The sequence below is a fragment of the Triturus cristatus genome, chromosome 6 (assembly GCF_964204655.1).
Source record: "Triturus cristatus chromosome 6, aTriCri1.1, whole genome shotgun sequence".
NCBI lineage: Eukaryota > Metazoa > Chordata > Amphibia > Caudata > Salamandridae > Triturus > Triturus cristatus.
Window position 1 is genome coordinate 334,015,021 of NC_140589.1, and position 22,779 is coordinate 334,037,799.

The window sequence follows — 22,779 nt, forward strand, 5'->3', positions numbered from 1 at the left end:
AAAGCAAACATTTTCAATTACGCATTAATGTCAAGCTAAGTTAACTTGAGAATCAAAACGGATGCACAATACCTTATTATAATCAACAAAAACAATGGTCAATGGTAGATGTTAATATATTGGACATGATTACATCAGTCTGTGACTTAAGGCCAGATGTACGACCCATTTTTGCATGTGCAAACAGGTTTGCGAATGCAAAATCCTACAGGGCCATGTACAAACCCTATTTAGCGAGTTGCAATTATATGCGACTCGCTAAATAGGATTTGCAACTCGCTATTAGGAAGGGGCGTTCCCTTCCTAATAGCGAACCCAAATGCCATGTATGACTATTTTCCGATGGCAATTACAGTTGCAAAACAGTCGCAGTTTACCACCTTTCAAAGAAGGTCCCCTGGAGTCCCCTTGCCCTTTGTGACTGGCTCTAAATATATATTTTTAAGGGTAGGTAGTGGTCCGAGGGATGAAACGAAAATATTTAATTTTTCTTTTTTAAAATGCATCCCGTTTGCCTTTAAGGAAAAAGGAGTGCATTTGTTTTAAAAAACGGCTTTATTTAAAAGAAGTCCCAGCAGACCACCATACCTGGGAGGGCCAGCCATTCCCAATGGGGTCGCAAATTGTGAGTGCCTCATGAATATGTATGAGGAATGCAATTTGCGACCCCATTGGGAATCGCAATCAGTGTTGCAAACACTGTAGGACATACCAATCATAATGGTTATATCTTATAATTACTTCAGCTAAATGTACCACGCACGTTAATGCAGTTATACCAAACAATGAATATACAGAGCTTGTCAAAAGTGCGGAAATCATATGTTTACAGGAAACTTGCCTATGCGACAAAACCCCAATAATTGATGGCTTTCTCCAACTTCATCGCCCGGCAAAGAAAAAAAGGTTTGGGCGCCCTTCAGGTGGGATCATGACCCTCTTGTCTACAAAAGTAGTGAAGAGTGTGACAGCGGTCTCTGTAAAATGTAAATGGCTGCTTGTATGCAGTTTATTGTTGTTGATAGCAGACAAAAAGCATGAAAACTTAATCCTCATAAATGTGTATATGCAATGGGGGGGGGCCCGAAGAATATGGCGAGGAGTTGGGATTTTTTAAAGATGATATAGATACCCTATGTGGAAAATATGGCACAGATATAATTTTAATGATGGGGGATTTTAATCATAAATTAAACCCAGAGAAGGTATATAGTTGGTACACGGAAATTCTGGAGGCTTATGACATAAGTTTCAGCAACTTTCCCAGATTGTGTCCCATTAAGCCAAGATGTAAACCTGGGAAACTACTTGGGGACAAAGAGCCTGTTTTGCCTGAATGGTAGGTCGGAATTAGATTGTCCAGCTAAGAAAACATTTAAAATAGGAAAAACAAAACTGCACAATAGACTATGTGTTCACGTCTCCCTGGAACTTTGTCTTAATTGAGGGGTTTCTGGAGTGTCACATGGAAGGCAGTGATCACAACGTCCTGTTTGAGAGTTCAGGTGTGAACCAGAGCCCACGAGATAAAGTAATCTTGTAACAAGTGGAGTATCCCAGGCAGCTGACAAGGCTAACAGATGAATATATAGCAAAGTTAACAAAATTACAACAGAAGCTAGATTTGGGAAGTGCCAAAGGGCAGAACCTGGAATGGTATGAGGAAAAAATAGAACAGGTTGTGCAATGTCTTCGAGTTGAACTCAAAAATGTGAAAATAAAGGTAATAAATCAACACAAAATCCCAGCACGGCAAGTAAAATGGTAGAATGTCAAAGGTTAAAGAGGGAGAGAAGCACGTAAGCTTACAATTAAATATGATCTAAATAAAGTCACACACCTTAAAAAATTGAGAAGGAATTATAAAATGCTAATCAGTAGCTCGAAAAGAGTCTATAAAGATAAATGCAGGGGGCAAACTGCTGGACTCCATGGAAACAAAGAATATGTGCCATTTTTGGAAAATGATGCGTGCAGCTGCAGAACATCCGGTGGAAGTTATGAATTGTGTGGTAGAAGAGGTTGCGTGGTAGTAATACCAGCAGGAAATGTATGGCTCTTGTAGGGCATCAGAAGAAGGAGTGATGCAAAACTGGAGTGGGTTAGTAGAAGACCTAAAATTAGATTTTTCAGTAACAAATGTGAAAAATACGATATCCAAATTAAAGCTAACCAGGGCAGCAGGACCAGATAATCTCCCAGCCTCTATAATACAGTCCCCAGCTGAACTGGTGGGCGGAATTTTTCTCCCATATGTTTTTAGTCATCCTGGACACAGGAAAAATCCTCAAAAATTGGAAGGGAGCACAAGAAGGGTGATATGAAATCTCCGAAAAATTAAAGACTAATTAACTTGTTGGACATTGGGGGAAAAGTCTTCACAAAGATAATACTGGTTGAACTTAAGGACTGGGTGGAGCAATGTTCGATTGTGCCGGTAGAACAGGGGGGTTTCAAGGAAGGCCACTCCACTGTCGATCATTGCTTCACCCTTTGGGCAGCGGAGAGAAATTCAATAGAGCAATAAGGGATGTTATACTGTTGCTTCCTTGACGCCGAAAATAGCGATTGAGATCTGCCTGAGACAGGGCTGCGTCTTGGCCCCCTTACTCTTCGCCATATTCCTAGCAGACTTACCAGCAAACCTAGAGGTCGACAGAAGCGCCAGCCTGAAAATGGAGGGCAATAAATTGTCATGCTTATTGTATGCAGATGACCTGGTGATTCTTGATCAGACCGAGCTAGGCCTTCAAAGGAAACTAAACGTTTTTAGAGAATACTGTGAGGCAAAGTTTTTAATTGTAAATATGGAAAGAACAAAAAGTTTATGTTTCGGGAAAAGAGACAGTAGATACAGTTGGTTTCTGGGCCCCAAAAAATTGGAGATTGAGAGTGAGTATAGATATCTCGGGGTCTGGTTCGATAGAGCATTAAAGTGGTATACGCATGTAGAAGCTCAGAAAGCAAAAGCCTTTACATCAATCTGTGGGTGGAAAAAAATCAAATCGAGAATACGGAGATATGTCGCACAGACCATTTTTAAAAGCATATAGTGCAATGATACACCTGCAAGCACTGCATGGAGATGAAGTCCTTTACCTAAGTGGGAAATGAGGTTGGGACCTCGAAGAAGGGAAGTGTCTAAAAATGTTATGGTCACTACTAAGCTCAGCAATGATCCAGGCCATTAGAATTGAGCTAGAAACAATAGCATGGAGCATTCAGACTCAAGTTTCTTTAGTAAGATTCTGAAAACGCCAGGACCCTGGTCTCACATTGGTGTAGAAAGGAGATTCAGTCTAGTAGCTTAAAATGGGCCAAGGAAACAAGAAAGAAACTGCTTATGGTTGCTGAGAACCTAAAGGTGACGATCTGCTGGCAAACACTGTATGTAGAATTTACCAAGAACACACTCAGAGCCCAAGGGCAGGAATTGTCCAGAAGTGTAGATATGGAGTATCTGATATCGAAAAAATCAGTACAGTGTATGAGAGCCCCATGGTTGAATGAAGCTTGATATCTGTATCAGGATACATTACCCAACTATTGGTTTAGATGCGAAATTTTAAGATTAAGAATTGGCATCAATCCTTATCGGGCAAATGAGAAAATAAAAGCAGAAAGGATTCAGCCTGATGGAAACTGCAAATCTGTGTTGGGAACAAAAAGCGATATTTTGCACATATTAGTAGACTGTGCCTCAGTTTTTGCCCAGCGGAAACTATTCCTACGCCCAATCTTTTGAAAATATGAAATAAAGACACGGGCCAAGGCAGTTGCGTTACTTACAGAGATGCCTAATCTTGAGATTGCTATTGCACTTGGAAATTACATGAAAGCCATAAAAAGTCTCTTGTAGGGAGTAACTAAATGTGTTTTAATGATTTTAACAGCTGAAATTATTTAATATGCATTTTTGCTTTTTTACATAATATAAAATTAATTTAAAAATTACTTTTATTAAGTTTTAGGATTGAATTGAACAGGATATAATTATTATTCTTAGCATACCACCTTGTGGGATATTTGTGCTGATACCATTTTGCTCATAGGTTACTAATTTTAATGGAGCTGGTGAATATATTTGTATTGTTTTAATATCTACAAATGGGTTTTAAGGCTGTTTAAAGACTATGGTCTAAATAAACATTACTTTGGACTTGACTTACCTTGAATATAAATGTCATATATAGGTGCATAATGTATGTACATAACATAGGTAAGTGGGGCCAAAATTACGCTGCTCCAATTTTAAAGTCCACCTGCACAAGCCTACATAAACTGGTAAAATAAATTAAACAATTAGAAACTAGGCATGCCTCAATTAGGGACAACAAATTGCTTAAAACCATCCTGCCAAACTCAGGAAATTAAAAGATTTTGCAGTGAAATACTTTTTCTTGAGAAATATCTTGCCTCTTTGGGGTATGTTATTAGTATTAAAGCTGGTGATGGGCGAGTGATTCAGGCTACCCCTCGAATAGTCAGGTAATTCTGGAAATAATATGGAGGACTATACACTGCAGACCACGTGATGAAGTAAAGATCTCTGAGCACCTGGAAAGACTGAAATGGCCTGGTTAAACAACCTGAAAGAACAACAGAAGAGATTAAGATAGCAATAGAGGGAATGCAAAATGGACCCTGCCCTCGAGTGGATGTTCTAACATTGGCCTTTTATTAAGAATACATAGATATGCTGGATCCACAACTATTGATGATGTTTGAGGAAACACTGTAAAGGGGATGTCTACCGCCATCACTCAGGAAAGTCCTAATAATTACCTTTCTCAAAACTGGATAAATCGGCTGTGTCATGTGCCATATACAGGCCCTAATCTCTCTTAAACATAAATACAAACAATGTAGCCAGAATTAGAGCTAACCAGATTCTAATTTACATGAAGGGCTGGTAATACCAGAGCAGGCGGGATTAATTTTGGGTAGGTCAACTACACAAAACCTATGCATATTCTTTTGCACAATGACCCAGAGTCACTCAGACACCAATGTGGTTTCTTCTTTTTAGATGCTGAGAAGGCATTCTACCTTTGGAAGTGAGGATACATGAAAGTGGTGGTAAAAGACTTGGCTTAAGAGAATCACTGTTCAAATGGATATCCTTGCTATCAACAGAACCCATGGCAAGGGTCTGAATTAATGGCAACATCTCTAAGGATTTTAACTAAGCAGAGGCCCTAGTCAGAGATGTCTGTCATTTCCACTATTAGATCTATTACCTTCGTAACCTCTAGTGGGCACATTGTGGTAACATCATTCTCACAAAACAATAATATTCGTAGACCACCACTTAATCTCTGAATTTGCAGATGACATAATATCTAATGCAATAGACCCTGAAATCCTTTTTTCCCATTCATCATGGAAATGGCAATATTCTGTGGCATTAGTGGGCTAAACCTAATGTGGAGCAAATCACTGATATTTCCATGGACCGATTCTACTAAACAATGTCGCATAGAATTTCCTCTGCAATGTACAGGTGACCCTGTCTGATCTGGGCATACAAGTTAATTGCAATGGTGGTGAGGTAATTTGCATTAACGGTGGGGTCATTCTATATAAACTTGTAGATAAAATGTCAAGCGTCCACTTTCCCTAACAGGTAAATGATAGATCTGTTGTAATTAACAGATTTTTCTTAATACTACAATTATCCCCACTTGCATCTTTTTTTAATACATTAAAAACACTGATGATCAAATTACCCTGGGTGGACAAACAGCCCAAAGTTAGTCAACCCTCACTATTCCCAATGCCTCTCTAACTGCCCTAGACATTAAACTTTATTTTTTTACATAACATACAAAGTTTGTGCATTACTGGAAAAATGTTCCACCCCTCCTGCCACAGTTGGCACTGTATACAGAGGCAGTTGAACCCAAACCATTACCAAGATCCATGCTCAACCCAAAGGGAAGGTTTGGATCTAGTGAAAGTAACAAGATTTGGTTGGAATAGGCTTAAAGATTGTAAGCATCTCACCCTTTAACATTCTGATAAATGCATGGCTGCCACCAGAAATTGTAGGCAGTGCAAAGACTAAGCTGGTGGAAATGGAAATCTCATGTGTGAGTGGCTTGTTCACAGATAATGTGGCAATCTGAATCTTTAGACCAATTAAAGAGACATGATAATGGCAAGTCACTGTTGGCAATGTTCTTCTACTACAGAATTCATGGCACTTGTAAAGCAGCATACTCAAAATACTCAAAGAGCCCAACAGATTAGGCACCCAAATACCTATTTAATATGAGCAACTTCAACATTTGACCCTGCATGTATACAGAGATGATCTCTCCTAATTCTCCTGCTCACAGTAGGACTTGGGCGACATGGGCAACAGAACTAGGACACCAGATATATCTGATAAAAAATGTGCATTCTTCTGCACACAGGTAGGAAAGGTATCCCAGAGCAGTCATTATAGGCAAATTCACTTCAAATGTATTCAAAGTTAAAGCACATTTGTTAGATTGGAAGTCTCCGGCCTTACAACTGAAGACATGTAACAGATTTCATAGAAATGAGTTAGATATTATACACTTGGTCTGGGAATACTTTAATATTGAAAGGGAATTTCCACTTTAATTAAGCAAATGACACAAGTCATGTTCTTCTTTCTTCGTGACTAACACTGCTGTGGTACATTAAAGAAGTCCCCCCCTCAGTTAGGAAGATTACTGCACTGGCAGTCCTTAGACCAAATGTTAAGTGGTGATCAGGTGGGGGAATGTCCCTCTCCCCAAAGTTACTAACCAGATGTAAGACTTCATTTCTGCAATGAGGCCTCCAAAATCCCCTTATCTTACTCCGTCAGCATCCTGACCTAGAGATATTTGAACCCCACTTCAACAATATTTAACATCTGAAATAAAAAATGGCCAACAAAGAAATGACAAACCCTTGGAAATATGTGAATATAGACTAATATAAAATCAGTACGTCATTGGTAATATTGCAGGAAGCAGGATGTAAATTTGATGATGAGCTGGCACTTATTATGGTTTAATATATCTGTAACATGTTTTAATAACATGCAACAGATATGGGAGCAGAGTTTGTGAATTCAGTAATCACCTTGTGATGTATACAAAAGAATAAATGAACATGTAAAGAACTATGGTTGCATTTACAACGATGGCATATATATGTGTGTCGAAGACAGATAATGATTACCCAGTCCAATAACCCTACCTATTTTTCTACCTACTGCTGCAATATGGATAGAAGACAGCCTATTTCGGTCTTCAGTGTCAGACGGGATGGGGCTGATACATTATTTGGACTTCTTGCTAGCAAGTACTCTAGATATGCAGAAATTCCTGGATTGTAAAATGTGGAACACAAAATATATCAAAATAGAAATGTTAGTCTAATTGAAATATCAAATTCAGTTGCGGTGCTATTTGTCCCTTTGAGAGCCTAAATGCATTTTGGGATGCATCACTTCATCAGGTTGCTTGACTTGATATTTATTTACCTCTGTAATCAAACAAACAAAACAAACACAGGGCTACATGCATTAAGGGAATTTGCAATTACAAAGGCTGAGATTAACAAAATAACAGGAGTTGTGTCCACAAAATCCCTCTTTCTAATTTACTAAACCCATTTTTAGAGTTGGCAAAGTATTACCAACTTGTAAAGCGAGTTTAGAAATAGTTACCAAATCAAAATTTGGAACGGACATATTTTGGGCGTTCCTTCCAAATTGTTAATCGGATTTATAGGTATCAATAGTTCTTGACCATAATTCCAGTCACAACCCATTAAACAGTTAACAATTCCCAAGTTGGGGTAGTAACTGATTTGCAAAGGGGAAGTGGTCCTCTCTGGACTCTTTTCTTTTGGGAAACCTGGTGGAAACATTGCGAATGGAGATGGAGGCAGTGGTCCAAGGAACACCGCTAAATCATTAAAGCTTTTTAAAATGTTTTTTTTTTTAAAGCAGCCCTCTTCTTTCAGCAAATCAGGATACTTGTGCAGTAACAAGGGTAGTGGTTTGTTGTCCTCTGTGGACCAGCATCCCTTGGATAGCAATCAATAGTAGGGTCTCACAAATGGTGAACTGCCTTATTAATGTTCATTGAGCAAGATGTTTTGCAACCCCCTAAGATTCAGGTTTATTCTTGTTCTTTTTTCTAGTGTTGGTCTTCAAGGACCTAGGTAAACCGCTTCATAGTTTTCTTGAAAGTCATTTAGGAGGACATCGGAAGGATAGAGCTATAAAGACATGTCACCAGCCACAAATTAACGTTACAAAGACTTCTTCAAATTGTTGTAAGTCTAGGAATGGCACATTGAGCAGTAAATCAATAAAGACTCAGGTCTAGTGCCTTTTGATGGAACCTTACCTGCAATAGCCAACTCCCAGGACAAAAGAGTAGGGAGGTGGTTGGTCCAAGGAGTAGGACTCAAATTAAATCAAGGGTATAGGCTTTAATGTGCAAATAGGCACAATTATTTGGTTTTGTTAAATAACAAACATTTTTACGCTAACTGCACTTCTGTTTCATGATTACTGAGTAGTGGGATTCTTCAGGAACAGTTACAGTCTCCCAGAAAAGGTTTGAAGGCCTTGTGGGTACAGTTTAGGATTAATTGGTGTCAAATCATCTATATGCAAAGACGAAGTCAGAATAAAAAGAATACGTTGTTTCTGGGCTACTTATTGTCATACTAACAGTCTGCCTCTCACCACATAATTTGAGGTAATTAGCACACATGGTATCCTACTTTTCTGGCAAAGTAACTAGAGCCCCATTTTTTAGCAATAGTAACGGCATGTGAGGGAGCATACCAGATGTATTGTATTTCCAGATTTTACGTCATCTTAGACTTTTATGAAACACTTTAAAAGGCAAACATGTATTTTTTTAAAAATTGGCCTAAATCAATTTCAACAGGTATTAATTTAGACATTTCTTATTTGCGGATGAGGTTGTTTTTTTCTATTACAGAGTTTACATTTGCTCATTTCGTCTGCACTGTTTATTTTGACTTTGTATTTTTCTCTTCTCCCTGTTTTTTTTTTTTTACTATATTGTTTGCATGTAACAGAGTTTGCAATGAAACTGTACAACACATCGATTGCCTATGGGACTAGGCTCACACCGTAGAACTGGTGAAAACAAATAGTGATAGGATGTGTGTCTAAAGTGGAGAAGGACTCGGTTTAGTAGTATTCATAAATGGTCCGATTATAAAACTTATTTCAATTGTGTAGAGTTGTGGCGCATGGTGCCAATTCTCCTTTTTGTTCATAAGGCTGTCATTTTAAATCATGAACTGTTATACAGCATCAGTTATTCAGATTATTGACTGATCACAGCAGAGCAACACTGCTCAGACAAGATTCAAAAGTGTTTGCAGAGGGGAGTCATTGCCTCGTGATGAAAATGGTCTATAAAGTGCATTAGAAAACTACAGTATAATTGGCGTATGTAGGGGATTTTTGGGGAAAGAAGTATGCAAAAAATGTAGATTGTTCGTGGAAAATGTTCTCAAAAGATCTACCAATATAAAATAGCTGGATCCTTGACTTTGAGATGAATATTATTGTGTGTATCCAGTGAAGGGTAAATTACTTTCTGTGAGTAAACCACACCGGTTTGTAAAAAAAAGAGATTTTAAGTCACTGAAGCATGTTCAATTACAGTATTAGAATCTATATAACAAGTACAGACCAGGAAAGTGGACTGAAAATTAGGCCTGGGCTAAAATTCTGTTCCGCTCGCGGAAATTGCGATAATTTGAAATTTTTGCGTTCCACGGAGAGTGCGAAAATGTCAAAATTTCCGCAATCCGCATTTTACCGGAAATTTTTTGCTTGCTCGTGCTGTAAAATAATACATTCTCGTGTACGCGCGATCGCCTTACCTGAATCCCCGCATTCGCCGACAAGTTTTCCCGATCCGGTCGCGTTCTCCACGAGATGTTGAATTGCTGGTAGCCATTTGCGCTGTCTCGCGACAGTTCACGCCCGCAGTAATGTCATTCGTCGCGCGATCACGCCTTTCTTCTCGCGATCATGCACCGCGAGACAAGTGAAAACAAGATGGCCGCGCCCGCGAGCAACCGCATGGGTAAGTTGGCGAGCCGCGACCACGCAGAAAATACCGCGAACGGGCCGGAAAAAAACTTCCGCATCTTTGCGATATTTCCACGTGTTTGCGGAGATTTTTAAAATTTTCGCGATAATTTGGAAAAGTGAATTTCGCAAATTCCGCCCACCCCTACTGAATATAGGAATTATAAAGACACAGAGGAAAAGAGAACGAGAGAACGCTAGTGTATGAGAGAGAGAGAGAGAGAGAGAGAGAGAGAGAGAGAGAGAGAAAGAGACATCACGTCTCGACTGCATTTTTCCCGTTCCTGAGGTTTTCTTGGGATTTCGACATGCATGCTAGGATACCTTTAGAGCTAAAGTCTGGTGTGCTTCTAGTTTGCCCGGTTTGGAGAGGATGTAATGAAGTTAAATACTTTGTTGTGCTAAACTTGTATGCTTTGCCCAAGTTATAGATGTTTACGTAATAACTAACCACAGAGAAACTAGTTTTCTTTACATTTATAGGGAAGTGAAAAGCCCAGGATCAGCTTAATGAAGGAAGTGACAGCTGACCAATCTTAACTAATTTACTACGGGAGGAGAAGTCGTATCTGTGCTCTTAAAAAGTACATTGCACTTTTTTGGCAGAGGCATGAAAAATCTCTCTCCATTCCTATCCAAATAAGTGCATTGTAAATGCCCAACTGAGTTGAATATTCACAGGGCCACAAAGGACAAGAATTGTATCTAGGTTAGGCCGATAGCAGTCAGTTCCTAATTCAGTACGGACCTGCGGCCAGATGTACTAAAAATCAATTTGCAAAAAGGGTGGTGACAAAATGTGCACCAACGTTTGGGAATCGATTTCGTTTTTATGGCCCAACCTATGTAGCAATAGTGAGGGTTGGCAAGGGTCAAATGCTTCACCCCCGACACTTTCGGAAACTTTACCCCAAGTCATCAAGGTGAAGGGTCCCAAATTGGAAGGCTATTCTTTTGTGAATAGTTTACCAACCCAACGTGGGAGTCAGCATTTTATCAACGGTTTGCAACTTGCCTTTTAATCGCAAACCACTGTTCGACTTGGTAACAATTCGAATATGGAAGCGACGTCCACAACCTGCACCTTGCAAATTGCAAATGGTAACCATTCCGAAACCCATGTTAGGAGTTAGTAAAAGTACACTGATTCTAAAATGAGTTTCATTTATAAGAAATGCCAGTTTTGCTGTCGCAAACCCTACAATTTTGTGAACCGGTGTTTGTGGCTGCAACACTGCTGTGTTAGATCGAGCCTCGGATCTCTTTTAACCCCTCTGCATTTACCGCAGACGTCTGTCAGTGCACAGTGGTGCATCCACGGTGAGCACAGCAGACACACGTCCATGCTGCCCCAGACTCCGGCGCTGCGTCCTCGCCAGCCCATCAGGCAGCTTTACTGCTGTTTAGGTTTCCCATGATCTAATCTCTTCCTTGGGCTCAAGCCGGCTGAAAAGATCCTTGTCGAATCTAAACAAATGATTCACAATGCCCTGAATTAGTCGCAATGTTATTTCCAAGAAAGAGGAAGGTAAAGTAAAAAAAAAAAGTGAACACCGTGGCTAGTGACCTTGCTCTTGAATGCGTATTCATTTCTATCCAGATACGTCGGCAGTCCTTCCTGTTTGGTTATCAAGCTTCAAAGAAACAGACAAGTACCAGATTATAAAAGAGCTGTTTTTGGCACTAATTATTGTTTTAATTAACTCTCTGCTGATATTCCACTGCTTTTAGAAAATACAGAATTGGATCCGAAAACAGTACTTAGTAACTTATCTATTTGTAGTTTTGTACAGCGCAGACTAGGGCCAGAAGTTTTAAGTAGATACGTTCAGCTCGAAGACACACAGAGATATAAACAACATGCAGTATTAAAGTCAGGGCATGGGAAACATACAATTATCTGCTTAGGAGTAGCATATATAAATAGACATCCTTAAAGTCAATTGAGCATGTTATAAGTAGCTTTACTACATATGCAGTATTCAGTGAAAATACAATAGATAAAATGAACCTGAAAAAGTGCCTAACATCCAAACTCAAATCAATCAAGCATTTGTAGAGCGCACTACTCACCCGTGAGGGTCTCAAGGCACGAGGGGGAGGGGAAGTTTGCTACTGCTCGAACAGCCAGGTCTTAAGACGTCTCCTGAAGGTCAGCAGATCCTGGGTCTGACGCAGGTGGATGGGGAGGGTGTTCCAAGTCTAGGTGGCAAGGTGGTCATTTGGTGGATTTGTGGAACGGTGGCAAGGGCAAGGTCAGCGGGGCGAAGCTGGCGGTTGAGAGTGTAGAAGGTGAGTCGTTTGTTGAGGTATGTTGGTCGAGTGTCGTGGAGTGCTTTGTGGGTGAGGAGCTTGAAGGTGATCCTCTTGTTGACGAGGAGCCAGTGCAGGTCTCTCTGGTGGGCAGTGTTGTGGCTGTGGTGGGGAATGTCGAGGACGAGACATGCGGAGGCGTTCTGTATGCGTTGAAGTTTTTTCTGGAGTTTGGACGTGGTTCCTGCGTAGAGGGAGTTGCCGTAGTCCAGCCTGCTGGTGACGAGGGCCTGGGTGACAGTCCTTCTGGTTCCGGTTGGGATCCATTTGTAGATCTTGCGGAGCATGCGGAGGGTGTTGAAGCAGGAGGAGGAGACGCATTGACTTGCTGGGTCACTGACAGGGATGAGTCCAGGATGAACCCCAGGTTGAGTGCGTGCGTGGTCGGTGGGTGTCGGCGCAGCTCCCAGAGAGGCCGGCCACCAGGAGTCGTCCCAGGCGGAGGGGGCGGAGTTCAGTTTTAGGCGACTGTTCTTCATCCATTCGGCGACGGCCTTCATTCCTTCGTGGAAGTTGGTTTTGGCGGTGGCGGGGTCCTTGGTGAGGGAGAGGATCAGCTGGGTGTCGTCGGCGTAAGAGACGTGGTTGAGGTTGTGCGATCGGTCGATGTTGGCAAGCGGTGTAATGTAGACGTTGAAAAGGGTTGGGCTGAGGGATGATCCTTGGGGTACGCCACAGGTGATCTTGGTAGCTTCTGATCGGAATGGAGGGAGGCGGACTCTCTAGGTTCTGTCGGTGAGGAAGGAGGTGATCCAGTCCAGGGCTTTGTCGTAGATCCCTGAGTTGTGGAGGCGTGTGCGTAGTGTGTGGTGGCAGACGGTGTCGAAGGCGGCCGAGAGGTCTAGGAGGATGAGGGCTGCAGTTTTGTCGTTGTCCAGCAGGGTCCTGATGTCGTCGGTGATGGCGATTAGGGTGGTTTCGGTGCTGTGGTTGCTGCGGAAACTGGATTGGGACGAGTCCAAGGTGTTGTTCTCTTCAAGGAAGCGGGTCAGTTGTCTGTTGATGATCTTCTCGATGACTTTCGCCGGAACCAGGAGCAGGGAGATGGGCTGGAAGTTCTTGAGGTCCTTTGGGTCTGCCTTGGGTTTCTTGAGTAGGGCGTTGATCTCGGTGTGTTTCCAGCTCTCCAAGAAGGTGGCGGCCTCAAAGGAGCTGTTGATGATCTTAAAGAGTTGGGGTGCAATGATGGAGCTCACTTTGTTGAAGATGTGGTGAGGGCAGGGGTCTGACGGTGAACCGTAGTGGATGATGTTCATGCATGCTATACGACATACAGCTCAATCATCTGGGTTGCTTCAACCCATCAGTCGTGGAGTCCAAACTGTGACACAAATGGCATAGATGACGAACTAAAACATTGCTAGGTTGTTGAGGCCTGCCCTTTTAGTAATAAATTAGAGATTATTGAATATGATCGGTGCTGTACCGGTGACATCTGCTTGAGCCGCAACCCAAGTTTCATGGAAATGAAACAATCCTTTTTGTTAGGGTCACCTTATCAGTACTCTCCTTGTGTGATGTTAGTTGGTTTAAATGTTATTGTAGATAACCATAACTGAGTAACAAACCTGAATCCTCTCTTAAGTTTTGATTTAGAATTTGGCGGACAAGGTACTCCGTCACAAACACTTAAGGATATCCTTTCTCCTTATTACAAGTGCATATATCCCATGGCACTTGTAAATACAAGAGCTGTACAGAGCCGACACCAGACAGTAGGACTCTATCAGTCCACAAGCAATGATACAAATCCAAAAATAAGACATACACTGACTGAAAGTGACTTGGAGCTGCATGCCATCACATACTGGAAAGAAAATACCTTAGTCTTGACTTGAGAAAGCTCATTGCCTACAAGCCTGCAGTGAGACACCTGTTGACTATGTACAACTGTGCTCAATACACTAGGAGAGAGGAGCTCAACGTTTAGGAATGAGGGGCTGAAGTTTGCAGGGGAGCGGAGTTCGAGGAATGTGGGGTGAGCGCCTGTCACCTAGTGCAAAAGGACAGAGGGCCTGAAGGCAGCAGAGGAAAGGCCTGAAGGTAGACGTATAGCAATATATATTTGGGACCCTACAAGAGAAGCTATATACAGGAGGGGAGATGCATAGCATTGAAGCACTAGGCGAGAAGTACTGGATGCTGCAATGAAAGGGTCCGGAAACAGACGTAAAATTCTAAACTCATCACAGCTTTGATCCCCATTTTTGTGAGGTGTTCCTCATCACTTACCACAGCCATGCTGGGGATGAGGGAGACGTATGCGGCAGAGCTGAGAAGTGAGGTCTGTAACTAAGGCTGGGTCCTGGCTAACCGAATGGCTGTAAAGACCAGGGGCGGCTCCTACGTTGGAGCGTAGGAGTGTCGCCCAAATTAAATTCCCCCTCAAAGCCACCAAGATGAAAAATAAAATGGTAATTTATTACCATCTTAATTTTCATCCCATGTACCGAACAGAGCATCAGTAAGAGGGCAGGGCCGCTGCTGAATGACAGCAGCAGGAAGGAGGGTGGACTGGCTATGCACATTTCAAAGTGCGCATTCTTCTTTGGCCGACCGTCTTGCGACGGGCAGCCAGACATGCATGATTTGAAACCTTTAATCCAGCTGTCTTATGACAGCTAGTTAGAGTAATTGCAGGCGTCCAGGGTGCTGTGGAGCGCAGAGTGAGGCTGCTCCCACCATTCCTGGGGCTGCTCTCATAGCATAACAGCAGCGCCAAGATTGGTTAAGGTAGTTCCAGTTCCTTTGGGGGTCAGAGAAAGAAGAGCTCAGGTGCCGAGGATGTCGTAAGGTAAGTATTTTTAATTTAATTTTGTGAGCACATCAACCCGCCCCCTCTTACCTGGAAGATGCCAGCAGCCACTGGTAAGAGCACACAAGCATGGAACACCATATTTTTGTGGATAATGCTGTTTTAAATGGTATGCAAGGGAGGAAAATTTAAATGAGTACATGATTTGAATGTAAACTTTGAAGTAATGCACATCTCACAAACTTCGCTAGGCAGTGACCAACTTTTATATTTTAAAAGCAAATGTAATTACTCTTTCATGAAATTCGCATGATTTAACATGTCATAATGTTTGTCAAACCAAATAATTACCAAATACTCCAGCTACACTAAATGGGTGTTAGCAGTGCATATGGTGATGGTGTCTGTGCCACTTTACTTGTTTCCTATGAATTTTTTTTGGGTCCAGGCTTTTTCTTTTATTTCTTTTTTTTTTGTTATACAAATTAGGCTTTGAACCTGACGATAGGCAATACACAAAGATTTACAGGAGCACTCACATGCAACAACAGTTATCTAACCGGAACTATCGCAAGTCATATTTAGATTTGTATTGTTTACTATTTTTTTATTTCGGCTTCTCCATGAGGGGAAATATTTTCCCTGCCCCTTACACCACAACGGCGGTTTGGGGCGCCCTCTGTTTTGCCACCTTGAAATCGGATTTACTCCCATCCTTGATGAGAGAAAATCGCCAATAGGCCATAGGCTTGTGTGTGTTCACAACCTTCTGCAGGTATCACCATCCTCAAAAACGGAAGAGCCACCTTGTGAACAGATTTACTCACAGGTATGGCAGACTTGTAATGGCGAGTAAATCAAATTACAAGTGCCAATTCACGTTCGCAGACATGCGTTTTCAGCCAAAAAGCTTTTTTCCCCCCTAGTGCACACACTTTTGGGTTAAGGAGCCTTGATGCACACAGAGGCACAGTTATGTTTTAAATTGATGATGGGGTCTCCGTGATGGTTTTTCCCTGCAGGTGGTGAATTGCTGTATCACGTGGCATTGATGCCTTTTTAGTGGTAATATAAATTACACACTTAAAAAAAAATATATATATATTTTTATTTTGTTTTGAAAATAAAGCATAACATCAAACAAAGCATGAATACACGATACACAATGAATGTCACTACACAATAGTCTTATAGGGCAATTGCAGAAGTGTGATACCTGTTGCAGGTGAATCTGCCGATGGGCTTGGACGACTTGGGCGCACAAAGATAAAGGGTCACAGTTACATTGACCGGAGTTACCAGTAGTGGGAACAAATATCACAGTGTTCAAGGCTCCTCCCACGGTTTTCCAGGCAGCAGTCCCCCTCCCTCCTCTTCCCCCTCCACTTCCAGACCATAGTATTTAACCCCATGGTGCCCATAACTTCTGGAATTTCCGTGGGCCGCCCCTGGCCTTATACGTCACTTGTTCCGCCACCATATACAGATCAAGACTTTCCCTCCATTCATTAAGTGTAGGTAACTGCGGGGCCCCCCAATATTTAGCTATATCACATTTGGCTACCACCAACCCTAAATTCGCTAATACAAGTTTACGTCTCGGAATGTCCACGTCTGTTGGAATACCCAGAAGGTGAAACCTTGGTTCCAGCTCAAGTTAGATTTCCAGTATGTTATTAAGCTCTCCCACAACCATTCCCCAGTATGCCTGGATCTTGTCGCACTCCCAAAGGATATGTATAAATGTTCCGCATTCTATGCGGCATCTAAGACAATCCGGGTTCTCAGCTCTCTCAAAATAAGTTTGGTGCAGGATTTTGTATTAGATGAGACGTAACCTTAGTTTAATCGCCACTTCCCGTGGATGCATGAGAGTGGCCTCCCAGTCTACATCGTCCATTACACCAGTGGTGCTCACCCATTTTGCTCGGAGTGGACCCAACTTATCCGGCATGTTATCAAGTAAAGTTTTATAGGTAAACGAAATGGCTTTGCCTGGGATCTCCTCCTGTAAGAGTCTACCCTCTAATGGGGCGTACTCCGGTAGTGTCTCCCCATTCAACCCCTCTGCAACCCATGCATGTTTCAGACGGAGGTATGCATATGCCGGAGTGTCGTGGAACTGGTATCTGGCTTGGAGTGTGGTGAAAGAGGCCAGCACCCCATTCTCCAGAACATCCCCTATTCTGGAAATACCAATTAAGTCCCTTTGTCTAAAGCCTCTCAGCTTTCCGACCTCAACTATCTGAGTTCCCTCCCACAAAGGGGTCTTTATGGTCCCACTTCATTTGGTGTTAGGCGCTTTTCCATGCCTCTAATGTCCTCTGGGTCACCTATAGTAATCGGCTACATCCCTTGCCTCCATAGATATAGTGGAGATGTGTGCGTTCTCGAAACTGTAATCTTTCCAGCCAATATGTCGGGTGGTTCCCTGGTGCATGAGTCCATTCATTGATTACAATGAGGTGGGATTCTCTATAATATGCCCTAATATCTGGAAGCGCCAAACCGCCATTGTATGGGTTTCTCTGCAGTGTTTGTAGTGTAATGCGAGGATGGGCCCCGTCCCAGAGTAGCAAGCGTAATTCATTGTCTATACCTTTGAACATCGCATCTGGAATTTTAGTGTAAGTGTAAGTGTTTTGCAACACATAAAGCAGCTGGGGAAGTGTAATCATTTTGTACATGGCGGCCCTTCCCTTAATAGTTAGGGGGAGTCTCCTCCATCTCTTAACGCCCTCCTGGAAGTTTGTGAAGACCCGCCTAATGTTGCGAGCCAAGCTAGCGGTCACGTCTGTGGTAATGTAGAAGCCAAGATATGTGAATCCCTCTGTCGACCAGCGCAAACAAATAGGATATGCCTGGGGCTCCACCACCCCTCCTACCGGGTATAGGGTAGATTTACTCCAGTTGATTTTATATCCAGCGTGTCGCTCATACTCCTCAAAAATTTGCAGAATTTGAGGGAGCGTCTCCGTCGGGTTCGTCACATACAATAGAATGATGTCTGCATATAGAGATATGTGTTCTTTGTCTAGGAGTCGGGATTCATCGACAAAGCCACCCAGTCCCGGGAAGGCTCTGATGACACAGGCCAAAGGTTCCAGGATAAGGGCAAACAATAAGAGGGTAAGAGGACATCCCTGCCTGGTCCCCCTTTGAATCGGCCAGGTTCACGAAATAGCTCTGTTAACCCTAACCCTAGCCTCAGGCTCAGTGTATAACAGGGCCACCCAGTCGCTGAAACCCAGACCAAATCTGAATTTTTCCAGAGCATGGCTCATAAAAGGCCAATGGATGGTGTCAAACGCTTACTCAGCGTCAAGGGAAAGGAGCAGGTGGACCTCCTTCCGGTCTCGAACAGCATCCATCCAATTGGTCACTCTTCGGAGGTTGTATCTCGTGGCTCGTTTCGGCATAAAGCCGGATTGATCTCCATGTACCAGAGAGGTAATAACAGTTAGAAGACGTGTCCCAAGGATAGTAGGTAGGATCTTGGTTTCTATATTTAATAACGAGATGGGATGATAGGACCCACACTCGTCAGGGGGTTTCCCCTCTTTGGGTATCACCACCACAGTTGCCATTCTAAGATCTGCAGGGAGTATCCCATCGTCTTTAGAGGCTGTAAACATCTTAAGTAAGTGTGGGGCCAGAATGGCACTGTGCGTTTTAAAGAATTTCCCCGGAAGGCCATTAGGGCCTGGCGTTTTTCCCGCTTTCATCTGACAAATAGCCTCCGTGACCTCGTCTAGTGTGATATCTTCCTCAAGCCTATCCCGGTCATCTGGGGCGAGGCAAGCAACTTCGACCCCTGCAAGGTACTGGATTATTTGTGCCTCACTTGTTTCTGACTGAGCAGCATAGAGTGCTGAGTAGTATCGGGTGAAGGCCCCGGCAATATCCTGGGGTGTGGAGTAGGTCTGGCCCTGTTGCCTAATGGACATAACCCACCTCGATTCCTGTTCCTTCCTACCCAGCCATGCCAGCAGTTTACCCGCCCTATCTCAAGTCTCATATAACCTATGTTCAACTGTAAGCGTGCCTCATTGGTAACCAGTGCCTGGCATTCCCTTTTCGTAATGGCAATTTAACGGAGGGTATGCTCACTCAACGTGGAGACACCCGTATGTTCGAGGTCTACCAGCCTACGTTCCATCGCCAAAATCTCCTGATTTTCCTGCTGTTTCTTACTGTAAATAATATTTTGGCTTCTGTCGTGTAAGACCGCCTTGAAAGCTTCCCATATAGTGACAGCTGATTGCACTGAGCCAATGTTTTCCCTGAAGTAAAGCTCGGTATCCACCCTGAGTTCCTCGGTCATCGTTTCATCTTTCAGGGCCCAGGCATTCAGTCTCCTTAAGGTGCCGTGAGCTCCCCTTCTCCCTCCCACCCTTAAATAGAGCGATGAGCGGTCTGAGATACCCCTGGCTAAATACACCAACTCCTCTACCTGTTGAATCTCGCCCGCTGGGGCCAAGAGGTAATCCAGCCGCAAAAAAAAACCCTGTGAGCCCCATAAAAGTATGAGTATACACATGTGGTTGGATGGTGATGCCTCCAAAGGTCAGTTAACCCAAGGGCCGCCTGGAATCTCACCAGTGCAGTGGCCTCATGCAGCCCTGGTAGCATCATCGTACGGTCCAAAGACGGTTCGCTCATGTCATTGAAGTCGCCTCCTATGATATGTGTAGCAGGGCCAGACTGTAAGAGGAGGTCAGTCAGTTTATCCAGCGTACGCTGCTGGAGATGTGGGGGAGCGTAAACACTAATAAACCAAGGTGTGTGGTTCCAGGTGCCCTGGACTGCTACATATGTGCCATCTGGGTCCTCCCATCGCTGAGTGACTCGGAAAGGGGGTCATTTTCTGATAAGAATTGCCACTCCCCTCGACCCTCGGGTGAATCCCGCGTGTGCCAGGATGGTGTAGTGCCCCCTACCTAGGAACGAGCAGTGTGGACCCATAAGATGCGTTTCCTGTAATAGTATAATATCCGGTTTGTGCCTTTTAAGGTATTTAGATACTAAACCACGTTTGATTTTGTTCCCTAATCCATTGACGTTCCACGTCATCACTGTGTATCCACCCACGGCCATAGTGTAACAAAATTAAAAGCGTCACATGCCCACCCCATGCCAAGAACAACACCCAGACATTGCCATCTCTTCTCAGTTTCAGTATTCATGCAAAGTAATTGAAAAAAACTAACCTCCCCTCCTCCCATTAAACATACCCCAAAACCTGTAACAAATTCCCATATATCCCCCTCCCCACACTCTGTAGGCACCCCCACCATCCCCAATTTCGTCAATATGACAACACTGGCACGGGTAAACCACCCAGAGGTCTGTTGCCCTCCCCCTTCCCTTATTTACTCAACTATACCAAAATACAATAACAACAACACACTGTGTACTTCCAGTTACCGTGTCAAAGGTCCCAAGTGTCCATCTGGCCTTGGGAATCTTACAGAGTCTTTAGGTGGGCGTCTGGTCCCATTTCATCATTCCTCTTCGCCCATTTCGTGCGGCTGCAATGCTTGAGGGTGTTCACCCGGAAGGCTCTGGCCTGAAGCTTCCAGGCATTGAATGCTGTCCAAAAGAGGGTGGTCGCTGTCCACATCCATGGATTCGTGTCTTTCTGACTGGTCAGAGTTTCCATTATCGCTTGACTTCTGAGAGGTTCGAGACAGAGTCCTGGGCAGTGTCATCATCCGTATCCGATATGGTGTTTGTCTGTTTCCTGAGCCTTAAAGATCTACCCGGCGTAGTCACAGTAGGAATCCGGTGTTTTAGCACTCATCTCTGCCTCTTTCCCTAGGGCGCTCTTGTCTAGGGCTCGGTCTTTTGTCAATGGGGAGGGCAGCAACTGATGGTGACTCACACCTCAGCCGAGGCCGTTCTTCAATCCAGGACCATGCCTCCTCAGGCATCTGGAAGAACTGCGTAGTGTCCTGGAAGATAACTTTGAGTTTGGCTAAGAACAGCAACATATACTGAATCCCAAGAGCGTGAAGTTTTGCAGTTTTTGTACATCTCGCAAGTAACCTGGGAACATCATCACTCTCGAGTTTTCATATTTGATCTCCCCCTTCTTTCGTATCGCTCTAAGTATGAGATCTCTGTCTTGATAGTTCAAGAACCGAGCTATCAGAGGCCTGGGGGGAGCTTCTGGCGGCGGTCAGACACTCGGCATCCTATGTGCTCTTTCTATGACAAAGCCTTACGAAAATTGTGCTGCTGGGACAGCATCTTTGAGAAATGTCAGTAGAAACTGTCCTGGGTCTGAACACTCTGCATTTTCCGGAATACCTATAACTTTCAGGTTGTTCCTGGGGGCCCTATTTTCAGCATCATCAACTCTCCAGGCCACCTCCTTCACTGTAGCCAAAAGTCTCACCACTTCTTTACTTGTGGTACGTGAGGAGTCTTCCAGTTCTGAGATGCGTTGTTCTGCCTCAGTAACTCTGTCGGAGACCTTTCAGTCTTGGCGCAGAAATTTAACCTTGGTCTTTATCTCCGCCATCTTACCTTCCAAGCTTTCCTGGGACGCATGAATGGCCTGTAGTATTGCGTCTGCGTCAGGAAGGGGGGCCGGACCTCCCTCTGCTCCCCCAGGTGCAGAAAGTACCTCAGTGAATCGGTCCAATTTTCCTTGCTTCAATGTTTTGGTCTCCTTGTCCCTTGCCATTTTTGGCCAAGTTGCGGGCATGCCGCAGTTGTGTGTCTCTCCCAATACATGTGACCACCGCTGCCAGTAGTGATGTGGTTCCTGTGCTTCTCCCCTCAGGCCACCACGGAGCACTCGATATACCAGCGTCCATGTCGACCCGGCCACCAAGGGTCTCGTGAGAGCACCCTCTCCCGCTTATGCTAGCTCGGCAAGAAAAGAGGCAATCCAGCGTTCATCTGTCCTTGGACACTTCCTCTAGGGCGTATACCAACGAGTTGGCAGTGCCTTCACAAAGTAGAGGGACCACACACACACGTTCCAGCCCACCAGGCTCTCTGCAGGGGCAATTCTGGTTCGTCCCCCCGCGCCGGCACTACGTCCTCAGGGTTCGCAGAGGCCCAAACCACTCCTCACCGCCACAGTCTCAGTTCTTTTGTGAACGATGACAGGCAACCCAACGGAGGCTACAACTACACCTCCCCCCGCGCTGGGCCCCAGGTAGCATGCAGGACAGTCTCTGATGCCTTCCCACCGAGCACCGTGCACCCAAAGGACACGACTCAACAGTCCTCTAGCGCTATTCCAGGAAAAGGGCAGTTAGAAAGTGGTGCATCGGCAGAGAAATGGAAGGGGGAATTCCCTCCTGGGTATGCACAGTCTTGGGGCAGGCTCACGACTGGATTGCACTCCCGGCCATGTCACCGAGCGCCGTCTCTGGTGTTATCTCACCAAGGGGGAAATCCAGTCTTATAGGACCTCCAGCTCATCGTCTTACCCAACCCACTGCTTATTGGCCACGCTCCAGCAGGGGTGAGAGACCTAAATAACAGACGCACCAGTCGCAGAGTCTCCTACCGGCCTCCAGTCACTGGGCGTGGTCCTCGTTCATGGCTGTTCAGGCTTCAGGAGTCTCCCCGCAGCCAA

General features: G+C 43.9%; 1 protein-coding gene across 9 annotated transcripts in view; it reads right to left on the minus strand.

The window, feature by feature from the left end:
* Nucleotides 1-22,779, minus strand: part of HPCAL1 (hippocalcin like 1) — a 1,393,761-nt gene that overhangs the window by 1,060,545 nt on the left and 310,437 nt on the right. The window lies entirely within an intron of this gene.